This window comes from Otolemur garnettii, unplaced genomic scaffold, assembly GCF_000181295.1.
Source record: "Otolemur garnettii isolate 467f Iridium unplaced genomic scaffold, OtoGar3 scaffold00081, whole genome shotgun sequence".
NCBI classification, from domain to species: domain Eukaryota; kingdom Metazoa; phylum Chordata; class Mammalia; order Primates; family Galagidae; genus Otolemur; species Otolemur garnettii.
The window spans coordinates 5,071,435-5,078,160 of NW_003852476.1; positions in this window are offsets into that span (position 1 = coordinate 5,071,435).

Below are 6,726 nucleotides of genomic sequence, written 5' to 3' on the forward strand. Positions count from 1 at the left end.
TTGTATATTGCTTTGGGTAGTATGGACATTTTAACAATGTTGATTCTTCTCAGCCATGAGCATGGTATGTTTTTCCATGTTTAACATCTTTAGTTATTTCTTTCCTTAGAGTTTTATAGTTCTCTTTATAGAGATCTTTCACATCCTTTGTTAGATAAACTCCCAAATATTTCATCTTCATTGGAATGGAATGGAATTGAATGGAATAGAGCCCTTGACTGTTTTTTCAACCTGACTATTGTTGGTATACATAAAGGCTACAGATTAATGAGTGTTGATTCTATAGCCTGAGATGCTGCTGTATTCCTTGATCACTTCTAAGAGTTTTATAGTAGAATCCCTCTTGTATTCCAGATATACAATCATATTATCTGTGAAGAGTGAAAGTTTGATCTCTTCTGACCGTATATGGATAACCTTGATCGCCTCTTCTTTTCTAATTGTGATGGCTAAAACTTCCATTACAATGTTAAAGAGCAATGGAGACAATGGGCAACCTTGTCTTGGAACCTTCTCAGGAATCTTGTTGAAGTGGAAATGATTTCAATTTAACTCCATTCAGTATGATGTTGGCTGTGGGTTTGCTGTAGATGGCCTCTATCAGTTTAAGAAATGTCCCTTCCGTACCAATTTCCTTAAGTGTTCTGATCATGAAGGGATATTATCAAAAGCTTTTTCTACATCAGTTGAGAGAATCATATGGTCTTTGTTTTTAATTTGTTTATGTACTGAATTATATTTATAGATTTATGTTTATTGAACCAGCCTTGAGACCCTGGGATAAAACCCACGTGGTCATGGTGTATAATTTGTTTGATGTGTTGCTGGATTCTGTTTGTTAGGATCTTGTTGAATGTTTTTGCATCAATATTAATTAGTGCTATTAGTCTATAATTTTCTTTTCTTGTTGGGTGTTTTTTTGGTTTGGGGATCAAGGTGATGTTTACTTCATAGAATGTGTTGGGTAGTATTCCTTCTTTTTCTATATTTTGGAAAAGGTTAAGTAATAGGTAATAGTTCTGCATTAAAGGTTTGGTAGAATTTTGACATGAAGCTATCTGGTCCTGGGCTTTTCTTTTTAAGGAGATTATGTATAGTTGATGCTATTTCCGAAATTGATATAGGCCTCTTCAACATTTCCACTTGATTCTGGCTAAGTCTTAGAAGGTGTTGTGCTTCCAAGTATTGATCAAAATTGATATAGGCCTTTTCAACATTTCCACTTGATTCTGGCTAAGTCTTAGAAGGTGTTGTGCTTCCAAGTATTGATCAATTTCCTTCAGATTTTCATATTTCTGAGAATAAAGTTTCTTGTAATATTCATTAAGGATTTTTTTAATTTCTGAAGGGTCTATTGGTATTTCAGCTTTACCATTTCTGATTGATGAAATTAGAGATTTTACTCTTTTTTTTCCTATTTAGGTTAGCCAAAGGTTTATCTATTTTATTGACCTTTTCAAAAAAACAAACTTTTTGATTTATTGATCTATTGTATAATCCTTTTGTTTTCAATTTCATTTAATTCTGCTCTAATTTTGGTTATTTCGTTTCTTCTGCTGCATTTGGGATTGGAATGTTCTTCCTTCTCCAGTTACTTGAGAAGTCCCATTAAGTTGTTAACATCCTCTGTTTCTGTTCTCTTGAGAAAGGCTTGCAGTGCTATAAATTTCCCTCTGAGGACTGCCTGTGTGCTATCCCAGAGGTTCTTATAATTTGTATCTTCATTATAGTTTTGTTCCAAAAATTTGATAATTTCTTCTTAATCTCATCTATGACCCAGCATAAAGTTATTTAACTTCCAGGTTTTTGTATGAGTATGCAGGTTTCTGTTGTTACTGAGTTCAACTTTTATTCCATGATGGTCCAAGAAGATGCAAGGAATAATTTCTATTCTTTTAAATTTGCTGAGGTTAGACTTGTGACCTAAGATGTGATCAATTTTGGAGGATGTTCCATGGGCTGAGGAGAAGAATGTGTATTCAGTTTTGTTAGAATGAAATGTTCTGTAGGTGTCTGTCAAATCCAAATGTTGAATGGTTAAGTTTAAATCTAAACTATCTTTGCTTAGCTTCTTATTGGAAGATCTATCCAACGCTGCCAAAGGAGTGTTAAAATCTCTGACTGATATGGAGCTGATAGAAATCAAGTTGCTAATGCCTGTTAGAGTGTCTCTTATAAAATGAGATGCATTCTGGTTGGGTGCATAAATATTAACAATTGAAATCTCATCATATTGAGTATTACCCTTTACAAATATGAAATGACCATCCTTATCCTTCTTTACTTTTGTTGGTTTAAAGCCTATTATATCTGTGAATAAAATTGCAACACCTGCTTTTTCCTACAATAGAAATTTCCATTTACCTGAAATATAAATGACCATCCATTCACCCTGAGTCTGTATTTATCTTTTAAAGTAAATGAGATTCTTGCATGCAGCAGATATCTGGCCTGAGTTTTTTCATCCAGTCAGCCAGCCTGTGACTCTTTAGAGGACAAATTAAGCCATTCACATTAATTGAGAATATTGATGAGCCTGGTAAAATTTGGGGTATCATGTTTTTCAAAAGTCCAGTGGACGTTTTTAATTTTTTAGCTACTGTGGAAGTTGGAATTGGATCAAAAGTTTCTGAGTGAGTTTACTTTTGTGGTGGAGGATTGTGCTGGTGACCATGGAGGATAGGTCTGAGAATATCCTGGATAGCTGGTTTAGTTATGGCAAATTTCTCCAATGTGTGAATGTCATTAAAGTATTTAATTTTCCATCATAAATGAAACTCAGTTTAGCTGGATACAGGATGCTGGGTTGAAAGTTATTTTGTTTTAGGAGATTAAAAGTCAATGACCACCCTCTTCTAACTTGAAGGGTTTCAGCAGAGATCTTCCCCTTGTAGGTTATGGTTTTCTTACATCTGGCTGCTTTCAGAATTTTCTCCTTCATATTAACTTTAGTGAAGTTAATTACAATGTGCCTGAGGGATGTCTTATTTGGGTTGAGTTGTGCTGGCGTTCTGAAACTGTCTGCTATTTGAATTTCATAATCTCTTGGCATGTCTGGAATGTTCTCTTTCATAATCTCATGAAGAAGAGCCTCTGTGCTTTGCAAAGCAACTTCGTCACCTTCAAGGATTCCTATAAGGTGAATATTAGTTTTCTTTGAATTATCCCAGAGCTCTCTGAACGAATGATCAGTTTTTGCACTCCATTTCTCTTCCTCTTTGAGAGTTTGGAAGCATTCAGAAGCCTTGTCTTCAATGTCAGAAATCCTTCCTTCTGCTTGCTCCATTCTGTTACTGAGGGATTCTACTATATTTCTCAGATCTTTGAGGGCTGCAAATTCTTGTCTCAATATGTCAAAATCTTTGGTGATTTTGTCTTTGAATTCATAGAATTCTTGAGACAATTTTTGAAATTCTCCTTGAATTTCTAATTACAACTTTGCCTCTATTCTATTAATCTTATTTGCAATACAAATTCTGAATTCAATTTCTGACATCTCAGCCATCTGTTTATAAATGGGATCTTCAGTTATGTCTGCCATATCTTTCCTTGGGGGAGGGTTGATCTACTCTGGTTATTCATGTTACCAGAGTTTTTCTGCTGATTCCACCCCATGATAATTTTACACTGTTTGGCTAGATGAGCAGAGAAGGAGAAGTTGGGTGGAGGGCTACAGGAGTGTTGATGAACCAGCCCTTTGCCTGAATGTTGGGACTGGTGTCTGTACCTTTCCCCCTAGAATTTTGTCAAGGACCCATATGGTGCTACAGCCTGAGAAACTGAGGGCCTGCTTGGATTATTGGGGTTAAGTGGCTCTGTCTTGTTTTCAGCTGGTGTCTGTCCTACCCTAGTGAATCAGTTAGTCTGGGTTGAAGTCTCAACTGTGGAGAAACACCAGCAATTAAGTCATCCCAGCCCCCACAGGCAACAATTGCAACTGGAAAATCAAACCTTCCCACAACCACACACCCAGGGTACCACTTTGGATAGTCCTCAGGTAATTGGCCCTGTTTAAGAGGTCCAAATCAGTTGTCCCAGTCAGCACCCAGTCTCAAGTGGGAGAGTTCAAATGGTCTCCAGCAACTAAATAGCAGCAGTCTGCTAGCAGCTCAAGTATGACTCACCCCAGTGCTCCATGAGGTCAGAAGGACCCACCGAGCAAATAAATTAGTCTGGGAAGGTTGATACCTCCTTCCTCACCTTGCATCTCTGTCATACCCAGTCACTGGTAATGACACAGGGCTGTGACCCAGTTCCCTCCAATGTGCACATGCTCCAGGGGTTTGCGCCTGCCTGAGTCACAGGGACATCTATGTCTCCTCAGCCAGGCCACCACTCTCTTCCACTATCTGGCAGGGGGAGTTATGGCCTGACAACTTTGGATGCTTAATGGAGGCTTGGGTAGTTCACTCAGTTCCAGCCCCGCCCCTGGTTGATGTTGCTGGCAGAACAGAACAACTTTACAGAATTTGTTTCTGTCCCTGCTATATTCCCCTGCAGATCAGGTGCTGTTTGAGGTCACAGAAACTGCAACTTAGCCCTGATCTATGCTGCTGTCAGGTCTCAGGGCGGGTGCGGTTAGAGCTCACACTCAACTGTTAGTTACAGCCTCTGCCTGCACACCTTTGTCTTAGCTATGATCCCCTGAGGGCTAGGTGCATCTTAGGCTCAGTAAAACAGTCCTCTAGGTCAGCCCCACCCTGGGAATCTGCCGTCTCTGCCCATGAGAATTCTAGTCCCTGCACTCCACCCAGGCTAGTACCGCCTCAGGCCTACCCTTTACTCACAGGGCCTGCATTTCCATCCCAGATCTGTTACTCCAGTGTCTGCCCCCTCAGAAGATGTCCAGCTTCCCCTGGTGGCCCAGAGAGACAGGGAGTGTCTGTCTGGAATATCCCCAGAGGGGATAGGGATAGGATATGAGCCCTATTGTTGCCACCACTATGGCTGCTGCTCTGTGCCTTGGGGCACCACTGGTCCTGTATGGTTCCCTCTCAATCCACCACCTCTCCTTACTCCTATGCCATAGAATCAGCACATAGCCCTGGCCCTGTCCACACCTCTTGAGAAAATGCAAAAGAATCAAAACTCCACAGGGGAAAGGCTTCTAGACGTCAGGGTGAGAGTGGAGGGTAGTGCTGGGAGATCAGAATTTCAGGTAGAGAATATGTACAGTATTATACAGCTTATGCCTAGAATGAGAGTGCCATGGTACCCTAGGAGGGGAAGAAGGTCCGGTTTTTAGAGGGTCTCTCCTGTGGGATAAAATGGGAGGACATTTGAACTCTGCTTGCTTGTTTGTATGGAGTATACTGCAAGCCCTTCTCATGGGGGAGGGGACTCCCATCTGCTTGGTGATGGATTTTGTACCTTTTGTTTGTATCTTTGGGGTCACAGCTCACCTCAGCTGGATCCATGTGCATTCTTCAACCTTCTCTCTTCACTCAGCTCCTAACCATCAGCTTATTTGCTGAACTTCTGTCTTTTAACTCTCCTTCTGGACAGGAGTCTCTGTGGAAAGCTGGCTCCAGTTGGCCATTTTACCTCTACCCCAAGGTTTCAAATACTTAAGTAAAGAAAAATTTTATTTCCTTTGGCATCTTTAGGAAATAAAGTACTGTAATAAAAGGAAGTGTTTGTAAAAAGATTTTTGCTTAAGTTCAGATTGAGGGGAAAAAACAGAGCAACTTGTGTTTAGTACAATAATATCAACTACAACAGTTAACTATTAATTAGAAAGCCTTAGAAATTTTTGGAAGAACCTTCACATCTTTAATATTACAACATATTTAATAATGGTTCTTTTATTGCTTCAAGTATCAAGATTATTGAGAAGTTATGCTGATTTTATGTTCAAAAATTATTTTCCAAATACTTAATGATTATAATTTAAGATAAATAAAACTTGAAGAAAGCAAAACTTTTATAATGACTTTCTTTTTTTAATTTCTTATAGCATAACTGTGTACATTAATGCAATCATGGGGTACAGTGTGCTGTTTTCATATACATTTTGAAATACTCTCATCAGACTGGTTAACATAGCCTTCATGTCATTTTCTTAGTTATTGAGTCAAGACATTCATACTCTGCTTTTAGAAAGAGTCACTTGTACCCTTGTAAGATTAACCATAGAGGTGACCCCACCAATCACCCTCCCTCCCCCCATCCACTCTTCTCACCTCCCCTCTTCCACCTCCTTCCCATATTCTAAGGCTATAATTAGGTTATGACATTCCTATAAAAGCTATGAATTAGTTTCAAAATAGGGCTGTGGACATTGGATACTTTTTCTTCCATTCTTGAGATACTTTGCTAAGAAGAACTTTTCTAATTCCATCCATATAAACATGAAGGAGGTAAAGTCTCCGTCTTTCTTTAGGGCTGCATAGTATTCCATGGTGTACATGTACCACAATTTATTGATCCATTAGTGGCTTGATGGTCATTTGGGATTTATCCATGACCTTGCAATTATGAATTGGGCTGCAATAAATATTCTGATACAAATATCTTCATTGTAATTTGATTTATGGTCTTCTGGATATATACCTAGTAAAGGAATTGCAGGATCAAATGGCAGGTCTATTTTTAGTTCTCTCAGTGTTATCCAGATGTCTTTCCAAAAGGAACACATTAGTTTACATTCCCACCAGCAGTGTAGAAGTGTTCCCTTTTCTCCACATCCATGCCAGAAACTCTGGTTTTGGGATTTTGTGATATGGG